Source organism: Channa argus, unplaced genomic scaffold, assembly GCF_033026475.1.
Source record: "Channa argus isolate prfri unplaced genomic scaffold, Channa argus male v1.0 Contig020, whole genome shotgun sequence".
Lineage (NCBI taxonomy): Eukaryota > Metazoa > Chordata > Actinopteri > Anabantiformes > Channidae > Channa > Channa argus.
This window is the reverse complement of record NW_027125239.1, coordinates 764,526-782,863: the sequence shown is the minus strand read 5'-3', so window position 1 is coordinate 782,863 and position 18,338 is coordinate 764,526. Positions and strand designations below refer to the sequence as shown.

At 41.7% G+C, this 18,338-nt stretch overlaps 18 pseudogenes; all 18 read right to left on the bottom strand.

Annotated features, from left to right (window-relative positions):
- Positions 1 to 844: 844 nt before the first annotated feature.
- On the bottom strand, positions 845 to 963 carry LOC137114628 (5S ribosomal RNA; annotated as a pseudogene).
- An 857-nt stretch (positions 964 to 1,820) lies between these two features.
- Positions 1,821 to 1,939, bottom strand: LOC137114717 (5S ribosomal RNA; annotated as a pseudogene).
- An 857-nt stretch (positions 1,940 to 2,796) lies between these two features.
- On the bottom strand, positions 2,797 to 2,915 carry LOC137114793 (5S ribosomal RNA; annotated as a pseudogene).
- An 857-nt stretch (positions 2,916 to 3,772) lies between these two features.
- Positions 3,773 to 3,891, bottom strand: LOC137114662 (5S ribosomal RNA; annotated as a pseudogene).
- Positions 3,892 to 4,747: 856 nt separating this feature from the next.
- On the bottom strand, positions 4,748 to 4,866 carry LOC137115156 (5S ribosomal RNA; annotated as a pseudogene).
- Positions 4,867 to 5,723: 857 nt separating this feature from the next.
- On the bottom strand, positions 5,724 to 5,842 carry LOC137114534 (5S ribosomal RNA; annotated as a pseudogene).
- Positions 5,843 to 6,696: 854 nt separating this feature from the next.
- Positions 6,697 to 6,815, bottom strand: LOC137114533 (5S ribosomal RNA; annotated as a pseudogene).
- Positions 6,816 to 7,669: 854 nt separating this feature from the next.
- On the bottom strand, positions 7,670 to 7,788 carry LOC137115209 (5S ribosomal RNA; annotated as a pseudogene).
- An 853-nt stretch (positions 7,789 to 8,641) lies between these two features.
- On the bottom strand, positions 8,642 to 8,760 carry LOC137114532 (5S ribosomal RNA; annotated as a pseudogene).
- Positions 8,761 to 9,613: 853 nt separating this feature from the next.
- LOC137115155 (5S ribosomal RNA) lies at positions 9,614 to 9,732 on the bottom strand (annotated as a pseudogene).
- An 857-nt stretch (positions 9,733 to 10,589) lies between these two features.
- LOC137114810 (5S ribosomal RNA) lies at positions 10,590 to 10,708 on the bottom strand (annotated as a pseudogene).
- Positions 10,709 to 11,565: 857 nt separating this feature from the next.
- On the bottom strand, positions 11,566 to 11,684 carry LOC137114658 (5S ribosomal RNA; annotated as a pseudogene).
- Positions 11,685 to 12,537: 853 nt separating this feature from the next.
- On the bottom strand, positions 12,538 to 12,656 carry LOC137114713 (5S ribosomal RNA; annotated as a pseudogene).
- An 853-nt stretch (positions 12,657 to 13,509) lies between these two features.
- Positions 13,510 to 13,628, bottom strand: LOC137115154 (5S ribosomal RNA; annotated as a pseudogene).
- Positions 13,629 to 14,485: 857 nt separating this feature from the next.
- LOC137115240 (5S ribosomal RNA) lies at positions 14,486 to 14,604 on the bottom strand (annotated as a pseudogene).
- Positions 14,605 to 15,461: 857 nt separating this feature from the next.
- Positions 15,462 to 15,580, bottom strand: LOC137114531 (5S ribosomal RNA; annotated as a pseudogene).
- An 853-nt stretch (positions 15,581 to 16,433) lies between these two features.
- Positions 16,434 to 16,552, bottom strand: LOC137115153 (5S ribosomal RNA; annotated as a pseudogene).
- An 857-nt stretch (positions 16,553 to 17,409) lies between these two features.
- Positions 17,410 to 17,528, bottom strand: LOC137114530 (5S ribosomal RNA; annotated as a pseudogene).
- Positions 17,529 to 18,338: the final 810 nt, after the last annotated feature.

Genomic DNA, 18,338 nt, shown 5'->3' with positions numbered 1-18,338 from the left:
ATCATCAACAGCTCTTAAAAACGCTGGAGAAGCAGAATGCATGACACTTGCTAAGAAGAAGACAAATGTGGCAAAGTACAAAGTACTATAACTGAACTGGTCTGTTACGCCCCTGTCTAGGGGGTCAGGGTGAAACATACAAAGATAAATTAGCATGTTCCCTCTCCGATCCCCAAACCAAAATCCAGGATCGAGATGTTCCAACAGAATGATATTTATTTTAAACGAAAGAAAGTGACAAACAAAAAATGACACAAATCAGGGCGAACCAAGGCCAACATTATAAACAAAATAAGCCATTTCCCACAGAAAGTGCTAGCTAGCCTGATAGAAATAAACAAACCAAAAGACAGTCGCTAACCCTAACTCCCTAATGTGAAAACAGTCCAAAGAAAATGGCAGTTCACCCCTACAGATTTAATACTATTTACAAAATATACAATTTATAAACAAAACCACGGCACAAAACCTAACAATTCAAAAATGCTAAATAAGGTTTGGAAACCAAGAACAGCAAACAGGTGCTGATGCAAGAAAGAGCCTCGCTAGCTGTTGGGAACCGTACTTTTAAAACTCCAGGAAGTGAAGGATGGACCAATCAGCTTCCTATACTGCCCCCCAATCCGGCCAATCAGGCAGGGCACCTATAAGAACAACAAAATAAAAACAACACATATGGCCAGGACCGTAACATGGTCTACTAGTAATGAAGCACGATGGTTGGCAAACCAATAAAGTAGCAAAACAGCAATGAAAGAACAAAATTTGATGAAAATATAGAACAATTTCTATGAATAAATAGGCAGTAACACCAGCTTGTTCTGCCCGTAAACCCAAGCAAAGAAGCTTACAGCACGTGGTATTCCCAGGCGGTCTTCCTACCAAGTACTAACCAGGCCCGGCTCTATTTGGCTGCCGAGATCGGACGAGATCGGGAGCTTAGAGAGTGGTGTGGCCGTAAGCTGCTTTTGACATCATCAACAGCTCCTAAAAACGCTGGAGAAGCAGAATGCACAACACTTGCTAAGAAGAAGATAAATGTGGCAAAGTACAAAGTACTATAACTGTACTGGTCTGTTACGCCCCTGTCTAGGGGGTCAGGGTGAAACATACAAAGATAAATTTGCATGTTCCCTCTCCGATCCTCAAACCAAAATCCACGATTGAGATGTTCCAACAGAATGATATTTATTTTAAACGAAAGAAAGTGTCAAACAAAACATGACACTACAACTCAGGGCGAACCAAGGCCAACATAATAAACAAAATAAGCCATTTCCCACAGAAAGTGCTAGCTAGCCTGATAGAAATAAACAAACCAAAAGACAGTCGCTAACCCTAACTCCCTAATGTGAAAACAGTCCAAAGAAAATGGCAGTTCACCCTTACAGATTTAATACTATTTACAAAATATACAATTTATAAACAAAACCACGGCACAAAACCTAACAATTCAAAAATGCTAAATAAGGTTTGGAAACCAAGAACAGCAAACAGGTGCTGATGCCAGAAAGAGCCTCGCTAGCTGTTGGGAACCGTACTTTTAAAACTCCAGGAAGTGTAGGATGGACCAATCAGCTTCCTGTACTGCCCCCCAATCCGGCCAATCAGGCAGGGCACCTATAAGAACAAGAAAATAAAAACAACACATATGGCCAGGACTGTAACATGGTCTACTAGTAATGAAGCACGATGGTTGGCAAACCAATAAAGTAGCAAAACAGCAATGAAAGAACAAAATTTGATGAAAATATAGAACAATTTCTATGAATAAATAGGCAGTAACACCAGCTTGTGCTGCCCGTAAACCCAAGCAAAGAAGCTTACAGCACCTGGTATTCCCAGGCGGTCTTCCTACCAAGTACTAACAAGGCCCGGCCCTATTTGGCTGCTGAGATCGGACGGGATCGGGCGCTTAGAGAGCAGTGTGGCCGTAAGCTGCATTTGACATCATCAACAGCTCTTAAAAACGCTGGAGAAGCAGAATGCATGACACTTGCTAAGAAGAAGATAAATGTGGCAAAGTACAAAGTACTATAACTGTACTGGTCTGTTACGCCGCTGTCTAGGGGGTCAGGGTGCAACATACAAAGATAAATTAGCATGTTCCCTCTCCGATCCCCAAACCAAAATCCAGGATCGAGATGTTCCAACAGAATGATATTTATTTTAAACGAAAGAAAGTGTCAAACAAAACATGACACTACAACTCAGGGCGAACCAAGGCCAACATAATAAACAAAATAAGCCATTTCCCACAGAAAGTGTTAGCTAGCCTGATAGAAATAAACAAACCAAAAGACAGTCGCTAACCCTAACTCCCTAATGTGAAAACAGTCCAAAGAAAATGGCAGTTCACCCCTACAGATTTAATACTATTTACAAAATATACAATTTATAAACAAAACCACGGCACAAAACCTAACAATTCAAAAATGCTAAATAAGGTTTGGAAACCAAGAACAGCAAACAGGTGCTGATGCCAGAAAGAGCCTCGCTAGCTGTTGGGAACCGTACTTTTAAAACTCCAGGAAGTGTAGGATGGACCAATCAGCTTCCTGTACTGCCCCCCAATCCGGCCAATCAGGCAGGGCACCTATAAGAACAAGAAAATAAAAACAACACATATGGCCAGGACTGTAACATGGTCTACTAGTAATGAAGCACGATGGTTGGCAAACCAATAAAGTAGCAAAACAGCAATGAAAGAACAAAATTTGATGAAAATATAGAACAATTTCTATGAATAAATAGGCAGTAACACCAGCTTGTGCTGCCCGTAAACCCAAGCAAAGAAGCTTACAGCACGTGATACTCCCAGGCGGTCTTCCTACCAAGTACTAACAAGGCCCGGCCCTATTTGGCTGCTGAGATCGGACGGGATCGGGCGCTTAGAGAGCAGTGTGGCCGTAAGCTGCATTTGACATCATCAACAGCTCTTAAAAACGCTGGAGAAGCAGAATGCATGACACTTGCTAAGAAGAAGATAAATGTGGCAAAGTACAAAGTACTATAACTGTACTGGTCTGTTACGCCCCTGTCAAGGGGGTCAGGGTGCAACATACAAAGATAAATTAGCATGTTCCCTCTCCGATCCCCAAACCAAAATCCAGGATCGAGATGTTCCAACAAAATGATATTTATTTTAAACGAAAGAAAGTGTCAAACAAAACATGACACTACAACTCAGGGCGAACCAAGGCCAACATAATAAACAAAATAAGCCATTTCCCACAGAAAGTGTTAGCTAGCCTGATAGAAATAAACAAACCAAAAGACAGTTGCTAACCCTAACTCCCAAATGTGAAAACACTCCAAAGAAAATGGTAGTTCACCCCTACAGATTTAATACTATTTACAAAATATACAATTTATAAACAAAACCACGGCACAAAACCAAACAATTCAAAAATGCTAAATAAGGTTTGGAAACCAAGAACAGCAAACAGGTGCTGATGCCAGAAAGAGCCTCGCTAGCTGTTGGGAACCGTACTTTTAAAACTCCAGGAAGTGTAGGATGGACCAATCAGCTTCCTGTACTGCCCCCCAATCCGGCCAATCAGGCAGGGCACCTATAAGAACAAGAAAATAAAAACAACACATATGGCCAGGACCGTAACATGGTCTACTAGTAATGAAGCACGATGGTTGGCAAACCAATAAAGTAGCAAAACAGCAATGAAAGAACAAAATTTGATGAAAATATAGAACAATTTCTATGAATAAATAGGCAGTAACACCAGCTTGTGCTGCCCGTAAACCCAAGCAAAAAAGCTTACAGCACCTGGTATTCCCAGGCGGTCTTCCTACCAAGTACTAACCAGGCCCGGCTCTATTTGGCTGCCGAGATCGGACGAGATCGGGCGCTTAGAGAGCTGTGTGGCCGTAAGCTGCATTTGACATCATCAACAGCTCTTAAAAACGCTAGAGAAGCAGAATGCATGACACTTGCTAAGAAGAAGATAAATGTGGCAAAGTACAAAGTACTATAACTGTACTGGTCTGTTACGCCCCTGTCTAGGGGGTCAGGGTGCAACATACAAAGATAAATTAGCATGTTCCCTCTCCGATCCCCAAACCAAAATCCAGGATCGAGATGTTCCAACAGAATGATATTTATTTTAAACGAAAGAAAGTGTCAAACAAAACATGACACTACAACTCAGGGCGAACCAAGGCCAACATAATAAACAAAATAAGCCATTTCCCACAGAAAGTGCTAGCTAGCCTGATAGAAATAAACAAACCAAAAGACAGTCGCTAACCCTAACTCCCTAATGTGAAAACGGTCCAAAGAAAATGGCAGTTCACCCCTACAGATTTAATACTATTTACAAAATATACAATTTATAACAAAACCACGTCACAAAACCTAACAATTCAAAAATGCTAAATAAGGTTTGGAAACCAAGAACAGCAAACAGGTGCTGATGCCAGAAAGAGCCTCGCTTGCTGTTGGGAACCGTACTTTTAAAACTCCAGGAAGTGTAGGATGGACCAATCAGCTTCCTGTACTGCCCCCCAATCCGGCCAATCAGGCAGGGCACCTATAAGAATAAGAAAATAAAAACAACACATATGGCCAGGACCGTAACATGGTCTACTAGTAATGAAGCACGATGGTTGGCAAACCAATAAAGTAGCAAAACAGCAATGAAAGAACAAAATTTGATGAAAATATAGAACAATTTCTATGAATAAATAGGCAGTAACACCAGCTTGTGCTGCCCGTAAACCCAAGCAAAAAAGCTTACAGCACCTGGTATTCCCAGGCGGTCTTCCTACCAAGTACTAACCAGGCCCGGCTCTATTTGGCTGCCGAGATCGGACGAGATCGGGCGCTTAGAGAGCGGTGTGGCCGTAAGCTGCATTTGACATCATCAACAGCTCTTAAAAACGCTGGAGAAGCAGAATGCATGACACTTGCTAAGAAGAAGATAAATGTGGCAAAGTACAAAGTACTATAACTGTACTGGTCTGTTACGCCCCAGTCTAGGGGGTCAGGGTGAAACATACAAAGATAAATTTGCATGTTTCCTTTTCCGATCCTCAAACCAAAATCCAGGATTGAGATGTTCCAACAGAATGATATTTATTTTAAACGAAAGAAAGTGTCAAACAAAACATGACACTACAACTCAGGGCGAACCAAGGCCAACATAATAAACAAAATAAGCCATTTCCCACAGAAAGTGCTAGCTAGCCTGATAGAAATAAACAAACCAAAAGACAGTCGCTAACCCTAACTCCCTAATGTGAAAACGGTCCAAAGAAAATGGCAGTTCACCCCTACAGATTTAATACTATTTACAAAATATACAATTTATAACAAAACCACGGCACAAAACCTAACAATTCAAAAATGCTAAATAAGGTTTGGAAACCAAGAACAGCAAACAGGTGCTGATGCCAGAAAGAGCCTCGCTTGCTGTTGGGAACCGTACTTTTAAAACTCCAGGAAGTGTAGGATGGACCAATCAGCTTCCTGTACTGCCCCCCAATCCGGCCAATCAGGCAGGGCACCTATAAGAACAAGAAAATAAAAACAACACATATGGCCAGGACCGTAACATGGTCTACTAGTAATGAAGCACGATGGTTGGCAAACCAATAAAGTAGCAAAACAGCAATGAAAGAACAAAATTTGATGAAAATATAGAACAATTTCTATGAATAAATAGGCAGTAACACCAGCTTGTGCTGCCCGTAAACCCAAGCAAAAAAGCTTACAGCACCTGGTATTCCCAGGCGGTCTTCCTACCAAGTACTAACCAGGCCCGGCTCTATTTGGCTGCCGAGATCGGACGAGATCGGGCGCTTAGAGAGCGGTGGGGCCGTAAGCTGCATTTGACATCATCAACAGCTCTTAAAAACGCTGGAGAAGCAGAATGCATGACACTTGCTAAGAAGAAGATAAATGTGGCAAAGTACAAAGTACTATAACTGTACTGGTCTGTTACGCCCCTGTCTAGGGGGTCAGGGTGCAACATACAAAGATAAATTAGCATGTTCCCTCTCCGATCCCCAAACCAAAATCCAGGATTGAGATGTTCCAACAGAAATATATTTATTTTAAACGAAAGAAAGTGACAAACAAAAAATGACACAACTCAGGGCGAACCAAGGCCAACATAATAAACAAAATAAGCCATTTCCCACAGAAAGTGCTAGCTAGCCTGATAGAAATAAACAAACCAAAAGACAGTCGCTAACCCTAACTCCCTAATGTGAAAACGGTCCAAAGAAAATGGCAGTTCACCCCTACAGATTTAATACTATTTACAAAATATACAATTTATAAACAAAACCACGGCACAAAACCTAACAATTCAAAAATGCTAAATAAGGTTTGGAAACCAAGAACAGCAAACAGGTGCTGATGCCAGAAAGAGCCTCGCTAGCTGTTGGGAACCGTACTTTTAAAACTCCAGGAAGTGTAGGATGGACCAATCAGCTTCCTGTACTGCCCCCCAATCCGGCCAATCAGGCAGGGCACCTATAAGAACAACAAAATAAAAACAACACATATGGCCAGGACCGTAACATGGTCTACTAGTAATGAAGCACGATGGTTGGCAAACCAATAAAGTAGCAAAACAGCAATGAAAGAACAAAATTTGATGAAAATATAGAACAATTTCTATGAATAAATAGGCAGTAACACCAGCTTGTGCTGCCCGTAAACCCAAGCAAAAAAGCTTACAGCACCTGGTATTCCCAGGCGGTCTTCCTACCAAGTACTAACCAGGCCCGGCTCTATTTGGCTGCCGAGATCGGACGAGATCGGGCGCTTAGAGAGCGGTGGGGCCGTAAGCTGCATTTGACATCATCAACAGCTCTTAAAAACGCTGGAGAAGCAGAATGCATGACACTTGCTAAGAAGAAGATAAATGTGGCAAAGTACAAAGTACTATAACTGTACTGGTCTGTTACGCCCCTGTCTAGGGGGTCAGGGTGCAACATACAAAGATAAATTAGCATGTTCCCTCTCCGATCCCCAAACCAAAATCCAGGATCGAGATGTTCCAACAGAATGATATTTATTTTAAACGAAAGAAAGTGACAAACAAAAAATGACACAACTCATGGCGAACCAAGGCCAACATAATAAACAAAATAAGCCATTTCCCACAGAAAGTGCTAGCTAGCCTGATAGAAATAAACAAACCAAAAGACAGTCGCTAACCCTAACTCCCTAATGTGAAAACGGTCCAAAGAAAATGGCAGTTCACCCCTACAGATTTAATACTATTTACAAAATATACAATTTATAAACAAAACCACGGCACAAAACCTAACAATTCAAAAATGCTAAATAAGGTTTGGAAACCAAGAACAGCAAACAGGTGCTGATGCCAGAAAGAGCCTCGCTTGCTGTTGGGAACCGTACTTTTAAAACTCCAGGAAGTGTAGGATGGACCAATCAGCTTCCTGTACTGCCCCCCAATCCGGCCAATCAGGCAGGGCACCTATAAGAACAACAAAATAAAAACAACACATATGGCCAGGACCGTAACATGGTCTACTAGTAATGAAGCACGATGGTTGGCAAACCAATAAAGTAGCAAAACAGCAATGAAAGAACAAAATTTGATGAAAATATAGAACAATTTCTATGAATAAATAGGCAGTAACACCAGCTTGTGCTGCCCGTAAACCCAAGCAAAAAAGCTTACAGCACCTGGTATTCCCAGGCGGTCTTCCTACCAAGTACTAACCAGGCCCGGCTCTATTTGGCTGCCGAGATCGGACGAGATCGGGCGCTTAGAGAGCGGTGTGGCCATAAGCTGCATTTGACATCATCAACAGCTCTTAAAAACGCTAGAGAAGCAGAATGCATGACACTTGCTAAGAAGAAGATAAATGTGGCAAAGTACAAAGTACTATAACTGTACTGGTCTGTTACGCCCCTGTCTAGGGGGTCAGGGTGCAACATACAAAGATAAATTAGCATGTTCCCTCTCCGATCCCCAAACCAAAATCCAGGATCGAGATGTTCCAACAGAATGATATTTATTTTAAACGAAAGAAAGTGACAAACAAAAAATGACACAACTCATGGCGAACCAAGGCCAACATAATAAACAAAATAAGCCATTTCCCACAGAAAGTGCTAGCTAGCCTGATAGAAATAAACAAACCAAAAGACAGTCGCTAACCCTAACTCCCTAATGTGAAAACGGTCCAAAGAAAATGGCAGTTCACCCCTACAGATTTAATACTATTTACAAAATATACAATTTATAACAAAACCACGTCACAAAACCTAACAATTCAAAAATGCTAAATACGGTTTGGAAACCAAGAACAGCAAACAGGTGCTGATGCCAGAAAGAGCCTCGCTTGCTGTTGGGAACCGTACTTTTAAAACTCCAGGAAGTGTAGGATGGACCAATCTGCTTCCTGTACTGCCCCCCAATCCGGCCAATCAGGCAGGGCACCTATAAGAACAAGAAAATAAAAACAACACATATGGCCAGGACCGTAACATGGTCTACTAGTAATGAAGCACGATGGTTGGCAAACCAATAAAGTAGCAAAACAGCAATGAAAGAACAAAATTTGATGAAAATATAGAACAATTTCTATGAATAAATAGGCAGTAACACCAGCTTGTGCTGCCCGTAAACCCAAGCAAAAAAGCTTACAGCACCTGGTATTCCCAGGCGGTCTTCCTACCAAGTACTAACCAGGCCCGGCTCTATTTGGCTGCCGAGATCGGACGAGATCGGGCGCTTAGAGAGCGGTGGGGCCGTAAGCTGCATTTGACATCATCAACAGCTCTTAAAAACGCTGGAGAAGCAGAATGCATGACACTTGCTAAGAAGAAGATAAATGTGGCAAAGTACAAAGTACTATAACTGTACTGGTCTGTTACGCCCCTGTCTAGGGGGTCAGGGTGCAACATACAAAGATAAATTAGCATGTTCCCTCTCCGATCCCCAAACCAAAATCCAGGATCGAGATGTTCCAACAGAATGATATTTATTTTAAACGAAAGAAAGTGACAAACAAAAAATGACACAACTCATGGCGAACCAAGGCCAACATAATAAACAAAATAAGCCATTTCCCACAGAAAGTGCTAGCTAGCCTGATAGAAATAAACAAACCAAAAGACAGTCGCTAACCCTAACTCCCTAATGTGAAAACGGTCCAAAGAAAATGGCAGTTCACCCCTACAGATTTAATACTATTTACAAAATATACAATTTATAACAAAACCACGTCACAAAACCTAACAATTCAAAAATGCTAAATAAGGTTTGGAAACCAAGAACAGCAAACAGGTGCTGATGCCAGATAGAGCCTCGCTTGCTGTTAGGAACCGTACTTTTAAAACTCCAGGAAGTGTAGGATGGACCAATCAGCTTCCTGTACTGCCCCCCAATCCGGCCAATCAGGCAGGGCACCTATAAGAACAAGAAAATAAAAACAACACATATGGCCAGGACCGTAACATGGTCTACTAGTAATGAAGCACGATGGTTGGCAAACCAATAAAGTAGCAAAACAGCAATGAAAGAACAAAATTTGATGAAAATATAGAACAATTTCTATGAATAAATAGGCAGTAACACCAGCTTGTGCTGCCCGTAAACCCAAGCAAAAAAGCTTACAGCACCTGGTATTCCCAGGCGGTCTTCCTACCAAGTACTAACCAGGCCCGGCTCTATTTGGCTGCCGAGATCGGACGAGATCGGGCGCTTAGAGAGCGGTGTGGCCGTAAGCTGCATTTGACATCATCAACAGCTCTTAAAAACGCTGGAGAAGCAGAATGCATGACACTTGCTAAGAAGAAGATAAATATGGCAAAGTACAAAGTATTATAACTGTACTGGTCTGTTACGCCCCTGTCTAGGGGGTCAGGGTGAAACAGACAAAGATAAATTTGGATGTTCCCTCTCCGATCCTCAAACCAAAATCCAGGATTGAGATGTTCCAACAGAATGATATTTATTTTAAACGAAAGAAAGTGTCAAACAAAACATGACTCTACAACTCAGGGCGAACCAAGGCCAACATAATAAACAAAATAAGCCATTTCCCACCGAAAGTGTTAGCTAGCCTGATAGAAATAAACAAACCAAAAGATAGTCGCTAACCCTAACTCCCTAATGTGAAAACACTCCAAAGAAAATGGCAGTTCACCCCTACAGATTTAATACTATTTACAAAATATACAATTTATAAACAAATCCACGGCACAAAACCTAACAATTCAAAAATGCTAAATAAGGTTTGGAAACCAAGAACAGCAAACAGGTGCTGATGCCAGAAAGAGCCTCGCTAGCTGTTGGGAACCGTACTTTTAAAACTCCAGGAAGTGTAGGATGGACCAATCAGCTTCCTGTACTGCCCCCCAATCCGGCCAATCAGGCAGGGCACCTATAAGAACAAGAAAATAAAAACAACACATATGGCCAGGACTGTAACATGGTCTACTAGTAATGAAGCACGATGGTTGGCAAACCAATAAAGTAGCAAAACAGCAATGAAAGAACAAAATTTGATGAAAATATAGAACAATTTCTATGAATAAATAGGCAGTAACACCAGCTTGTGCTGCCCGTAAACCCAAGCAAAGAAGCTTACAGCACGTGGTATTCCCAGGCGGTCTTCCTACCAAGTACTAACAAGGCCCGGCCATATTTGGCTGCTGAGATCGGACGGGATCGGGCGCTTAGAGAGCAGTGTGGCCGTAAGCTGCATTTGACATCATCAACAGCTCTTAAAAACGCTGGAGAAGCAGAATGCATGACACTTGCTAAGAAGAAGATAAATGTGGCAAAGTACAAAGTACTATAACTGTACTGGTCTGTTACGCCCCTGTCTAGGGGGTCAGGGTGCAACATACAAAGATAAATTAGCATGTTCCCTCTCCGATCCCCAAACCAAAATCCAGGATCGAGATGTTCCAACAGAATGATATTTATTTTAAACGAAAGAAAGTGTCAAACAAAACATGACACTACAACTCAGGGCGAACCAAGGCCAACATAATAAACAAAATAAGCCATTTCCCACAGAAAGTGCTAGCTAGCCTGATAGAAATAAACAAACCAAAAGACAGTCGCTAACCCTAACTCCCTAATGTGAAAACAGTCCAAAGAAAATGGCAGTTCACCCCTACAGATTTAATACTATTTACAAAATATACAATTTATAAACAAAACCACGGCACAAAACCTAACAATTCAAAAATGCTAAATAAGGTTTGGAAACCAAGAACAGCAAACAGGTGCTGATGCCAGAAAGAGCCTCGCTAGCTGTTGGGAACCGTACTTTTAAAACTCCAGGAAGTGTAGGATGGACCAATCAGCTTCCTGTACTGCCCCCCAATCCGGCCAATCAGGCAGGGCACCTATAAGAACAACAAAATAAAAACAACACATATGGCCAGGACCGTAACATGGTCTACTAGTAATGAAGCACTATGGTTGGCAAACCAATAAAGTAGCAAAACAGCAATGAAAGAACAAAATTTGATGAAAATATAGAACAATTTCTATGAATAAATAGGCAGTAACACCAGCTTGTGCTGCCCGTAAACCCAAGCAAAAAAGCTTACAGCACCTGGTATTCCCAGGCGGTCTTCCTACCAAGTACTAACCAGGCCCGGCTCTATTTGGCTGCCGAGATCGGACGAGATCGAGCGCTTAGAGAGCGGTGGGGCCGTAAGCTGCATTTGACATCATCAACAGCTCTTAAAAACGCTGGAGAAGCAGAATGCATGACACTTGCTAAGAAGAAGATAAATGTGGCAAAGTACAAAGTACTATAACTGTACTGGTCTGTTACGCCCCTGTCTAGGGGGTTAGGGTGCAACATACAAAGATAAATTAGCATGTTCCCTCTCCGATCCCCAAACCAAAATCCAGGATCGAGATGTTCCAACAGAATGATATTTATTTTAAACGAGAGAAAGTGACAAACAAAAAATGACACAACTCATGGCGAACCAAGGCCAACATAATAAACAAAATAAGCCATTTCCCACAGAAAGTGCTAGCTAGCCTGATAGAAATAAACAAACCAAAAGACAGTCGCTAACCCTAACTCCCTAATGTGAAAACGGTCCAAAGAAAATGGCAGTTCACCCCTACAGATTTAATACTATTTACAAAATATACAATTTATAACAAAACCACGTCACAAAACCTAACAATTCAAAAATGCTAAATAAGGTTTGGAAACCAAGAACAGCAAACAGGTGCTGATGCCAGAAAGAGCCTCGCTTGCTGTTGGGAACCGTACTTTTAAAACTCCAGGAAGTGTAGGATGGACCAATCAGCTTCCTGTACTGCCCCCCAATCCGGCCAATCAGGCAGGGCACCTATAAGAACAAGAAAATAAAAACAACACATATGGCCAGGACCGTAACATGGTCTACTAGTAATGAAGCACGATGGTTGGCAAACCAATAAAGTAGCAAAACAGCAATGAAAGAACAAAATTTGATGAAAATATAGAACAATTTCTATGAATAAATAGGCAGTAACACCAGCTTGTGCTGCCCGTAAACCAAAGCAAAAAAGCTTACAGCACCTGGTATTCCCAGGCGGTCTTCCTACCAAGTACTAACCAGGCTCGGCTCTATTTGGCTGCCGAGATCGGACGAGATCGAGCGCTTAGAGAGCGGTGGGGCCGTAAGCTGCATTTGACATCATCAACAGCTCTTAAAAACGCTGGAGAAGCAGAATGCATGACACTTGCTAAGAAGAAGATAAATGTGGCAAAGTACAAAGTACTATAACTGTACTGGTCTGTTACGCCCCTGTCTAGGGGGTCAGGGTGCAACATACAAAGATAAATTAGCATGTTCCCTCTCCGATCCCCAAACCAAAATCCAGGATCGAGATGTTCCAACAGAATGATATTTATTTTAAACGAAAGAAAGTGACAAACAAAAAATGACACAACTCATGGCGAACCAAGGCCAACATAATAAACAAAATAAGCCATTTCCCACAGAAAGTGCTAGCTAGCCTGATAGAAATAAACAAACCAAAAGACAGTCGCTAACCCTAACTCCCTAATGTGAAAACGGTCCAAAGAAAATGGCAGTTCACCCCTACAGATTTAATACTATTTACAAAATATACAATTTATAACAAAACCACGTCACAAAACCTAACAATTCAAAAATGCTAAATAAGGTTTGGAAACCAAGAACAGCAAACAGGTGCTGATGCCAGAAAGAGCCTCGCTTGCTGTTGGGAACCGTACTTTTAAAACTCCAGGAAGTGTAGGATGGACCAATCAGCTTCCTGTACTGCCCCCCAATCCGGCCAATCAGGCAGGGCACCTATAAGAACAAGAAAATAAAAACAACACATATGGCCAGGACCGTAACATGGTCTACTAGTAATGAAGCACGATGGTTGGCAAACCAATAAAGTAGCAAAACAGCAATGAAAGAACAAAATTTGATGAAAATATAGAACAATTTCTATGAATAAATAGGCAGTAACACCAGCTTGTGCTGCCCGTAAACCCAAGCAAAAAAGCTTACAGCACCTGGTATTCCCAGGCGGTCTTCCTACCAAGTACTAACCAGGCCCGGCTCTATTTGGCTGCCGAGATCGGACGAGATCGGGCGCTTAGAGAGCGGTGTGGCCGTAAGCTGCATTTGACATCATCAACAGCTCTTAAAAACGCTGGAGAAGCAGAATGCATGACACTTGCTAAGAAGAAGATAAATATGGCAAAGTACAAAGTACTATAACTGTACTGGTCTGTTACGCCCCTGTCTAGGGGGTCAGGGTGAAACATACAAAGATAAATTTGGATGTTCCCTCTCCGATCCTCAAACCAAAATCCAGGATTGAGATGTTCCAACAGAATGATATTTATTTTAAACGAAAGAAAGTGTCAAACAAAACATGACACTACAACTCATGGCGAACCAAGGCCAACATAATAAACAAAATAAGCCATTTCCCACAGAAAGTGTTAGCTAGCCTGATAAAAATAAACAAACCAAAAGATAGTCGCTAACCCTAACTCCCTAATGTGTAAACACTCCAAAGAAAATGGCAGTTCACCCCTACAGATTTAATACTATTTACAAAATATACAATTTATAAACAAAACCACGGCACAAAACCTAACAATTCAAAAATGCTAAATAAGGTTTGGAAACCAAGAACAGCAAACAGGTGCTGCTGCCAGAAAGAGCCTCGCTAGCTGTTGGGAACCGTACTTTTAAAACTCCAGGAAGTGAAGGATGGACCAATCAGCTTCCTGTACTGCCCCCCAATCCGGCAGATAAGGCAGGGCACCTATAAGAACAACAAAATAAAAACAACACATATGGCCAGGACCGTAACATGGTCTACTAGTAATGAAGCACGATGGTTGACAAACCAATAAAGTAGCAAAACAGCAATGAAAGAACAAAATTTGATGAAAATATGGAACAATTTCTATGAATAAATAGGCAGTAACACCAGCTTGTGCTGCCCGTAAACCCAAGCAAAAAAACTTACAGCACCTGGTATTCCCAGGCGGTCTTCCTACCAAGTACTAACCAGGCCCGGCTCTATTTGGCTGCCGAGATCGGACGAGATCGGGCGCTTAGAGAGCGGTGTGGCCGTAAGCTGCATTTGACATCATCAACAGCTCCTAAAAACGCTGGAGAAGCAGAATGCATGACACTTGCTAAGAAGAAGATAAATGTGGCAAAGTACAAAGTACTATAACTGTACTGGTCTGTTACGCCGCTGTCTAGGGGGTCAGGGTGCAACATACAAAGATAAATTAGCATGTTCCCTCTCCGATCCCCAAACCAAAATCCAGGATCGAGATGTTCCAACAGAATGATATTTATTTTAAACGAAAGAAAGTGTCAAACAAAACATGACACTACAACTCAGGGCGAACCAAGGCCAACATAATAAACAAAATAAGCCATTTCCCACAGAAAGTGCTAGCTAGCCTGATAGAAATAAACAAACCAAAAGACAGTCGCTAACCCTAACTCCCTAATGTGAAAACACTCCAAAGAAAATGGCAGTTCACCCCTACAGATTTAATACTATTTACAAAATATACAATTTATAAACAAAACCACGGCACAAAACCTAACAATTCAAAAATGCTAAATAAGGTTTGGAAACCAAGAACAGCAAACAGGTGCTGATGCCAGAAAGAGCCTCGCTAGCTGTTGGGAACCGTACTTTTAAAACTCCAGGAAGTGTAGGATGGACCAATCAGCTTCCTGTACTGCCCCCCAATCCGGCCAATCAGGCAGGGCACCTATAAGAACAACAAAATAAAAACAACACATATGGCCAGGACCGTAACATGGTCTACTAGTAATGAAGCACGATGGTTGGCAAACCAATAAAGTAGCAAAACAGCAATGAAAGAACAAAATTTGATGAAAATATAGAACAATTTCTATGAATAAATAGGCAGTAACACCAGCTTGTGCTGCCCGTAAACCCAAGCAAAAAAGCTTACAGCACCTGGTATTCCCAGGCGGTCTTCCTACCAAGTACTAACCAGGCCCGGCTCTATTTGGCTGCCGAGATCGGACGAGATCGGGCGCTTAGAGAGCGGTGGGGCCGTAAGCTGCATTTGACATCATCAACAGCTCTTAAAAACGCTGGAGAAGCAGAATGCATGACACTTGCTAAGAAGAAGATAAATGTGGCAAAGTACAAAGTACTATAACTGTACTGGTCTGTTACGCCCCTGTCTAGGGGGTCAGGGTGCAACATACAAAGATAAATTAGCATGTTCCCTCTCCGATCCCCAAACCAAAATCCAGGATCGAGATGTTCCAACAGAATGATATTTATTTTAAACGAAAGAAAGTGACAAACAAAAAATGACACAACTCAGGGCGAACCAAGGCCAACATAATAAACAAAATAAGCCATTTCCCACAGAAAGTGCTAGCTAGCCTGATAGAAATAAACAAACCAAAAGACAGTCGCTAACCCTAACTCCCTAATGTGAAAACGGTCCAAAGAAAATGGCAGTTCACCCCTACAGATTTAATACTATTTACAAAATATACAATTTATAACAAAACCACGTCACAAAACCTAACAATTCAAAAATGCTAAATAAGGTTTGGAAACCAAGAACAGCAAACAGGTGCTGATGCCAGAAAGAGCCTCGCTTGCTGTTGGGAACCGTACTTTTAAAACTCCAGGAAGTGTAGGATGGACCAATCAGCTTCCTGTACTGCCCCCCAATCCGGCCAATCAGGCAGGGCACCTATAAGAACAAGAAAATAAAAACAACACATATGGCCAGGACCGTAACATGGTCTACTAGTAATGAAGCACGATGGTTGGCAAACCAATAAAGTAGCAAAACAGCAATGAAAGAACAAAATTTGATGAAAATATAGAACAATTTCTATGAATAAATAGGCAGTAACACCAGCTTGTGCTGCCCGTAAACCCAAGCAAAAAAGCTTACAGCACCTGGTATTCCCAGGCGGTCTTCCTACCAAGTACTAACCAGGCCCGGCTCTATTTGGCTGCCGAGATCGGACGAGATCGGGCGCTTAGAGAGCGGTGTGGCCGTAAGCTGCATTTGACATCATCAACAGCTCTTAAAAACGCTGGAGAAGCAGAATGCATGACACTTGCTAAGAAGAAGATAAATGTGGCAAAGTACAAAGTACTATAACTGTACTGGTCTGTTACGCCCCTGTCTAGGGGGTCAGGGTGCAACATACAAAGATAAATTAGGATGTTCCCTCTCCGGTCTCCAAACCATAATCCAGGATCGAGATGTTCCAACAGAATGATATTTATTTTAAACGAAAGAAAGTGTCAAACAAAACATGACACTACAACTCAGGGCGAACCAAGGCCAACATAATAAACAAAATAAGCCATTTCCCACAGAAAGTGCTAGCTAGCCTGATAGAAATAAACAAACCAAAAGACAGTCGCTAACCATAACTCCCTAATGTGAAAACAGTCCAAAGAAAATGGCAGTTCACCCCTACAGATTTAATACTATTTACAAAATATACAATTTATAAACAAAACCACGGCACAAAACCTAACAATTCAAAAATGCTAAATAAGGTTTGGAAACCAAGAACAGCAAACAGGTGCTGATGCCAGAAAGAGCCTCGCTAGCTGTTGGGAACCGTACTTTTAAAACTCCAGGAAGTGTAGGATGGACCAATCAGCTTCCTGTACTGCCCCCCAATCCGGCCAATCAGGCAGGGCACCTATAAGAAAAAGAAAATAAAAACAACACATATGGCCAGGACCGTAACATGGTCTACTAGTAATGAAGCACGATGGTTGGCAAACCAATAATGTAGCAAAACAGCAATGAAAGAACAAAATTTGATGAAAATATAGAACAATTTCTATGAATAAATAGGCAGTAACACCAGCTTGTGCTGCCCGTAAACCCAAGCAAAAAAGCTTACAGCACCTGGTATTCCCAGGCGGTCTTCCTACCAAGTACTAACCAGGCCCGGCTCTATTTGGCTGCCGAGATCGGACGAGATCGGGCGCTTAGAGAGCGGTGGGGCCGTAAGCTGCATTTGACATCATCAACAGCTCTTAAAAACGCTAGAGAAGCAGAATGCATGACACTTACTAAGAAGAAGATAAATGTGGCAAAGTACAAAGTACTATAACTGTACTGGTCTGTTACGCCCCTGTCTAGGGGGTCAGGGTGCAACATACAAAGATAAATTAGCATGTTCCCTCTCCGATCCCCAAACCAAAATCCAGGATCGAGATGTTCCAACAGAATGATATTTATTTTAAACGAAAGAAAGTGACAAACAAAAAATGACACAACTCATGGCGAACCAAGGCCAACATAATAAACAAAATAAGCCATTTCCCACAGAAAGTGCTAGCTAGCCTGATAGAAATAAACAAACCAAAAGACAGTCGCTAACCCTAACTCCCTAATGTGAAAACGGTCCAAAGAAAATGGCAGTTCACCCCTACAGATTTAATACTATTTACAAAATATACAATTTATAACAAAACCACGTCACAAAACCTAACAATTCAAAAATGCTAAATAAGGTTTGGAAACCAAGAACAGCAAACAGGTGCTGATGCCAGAAAGAGCCTCGCTTGCTGTTGGGAACCGTACTTTTAAAACTCCAGGAAGTGTAGGATGGACCAATCAGCTTCCTGTACTGCCCCCCAATCCGGCCAATCAGGCAGGGCACCTATAAGAACAAGAAAATAAAAACAACACATATGGCCAGGACCGTAACATGGTCTACTAGTAATGAAGCACGATGGTTGGCAAACCAATAAAGTAGCAAAACAGCAATGAAAGAACAAAATTTGATGAAAATATAGAACAATTTCTATGAATAAATA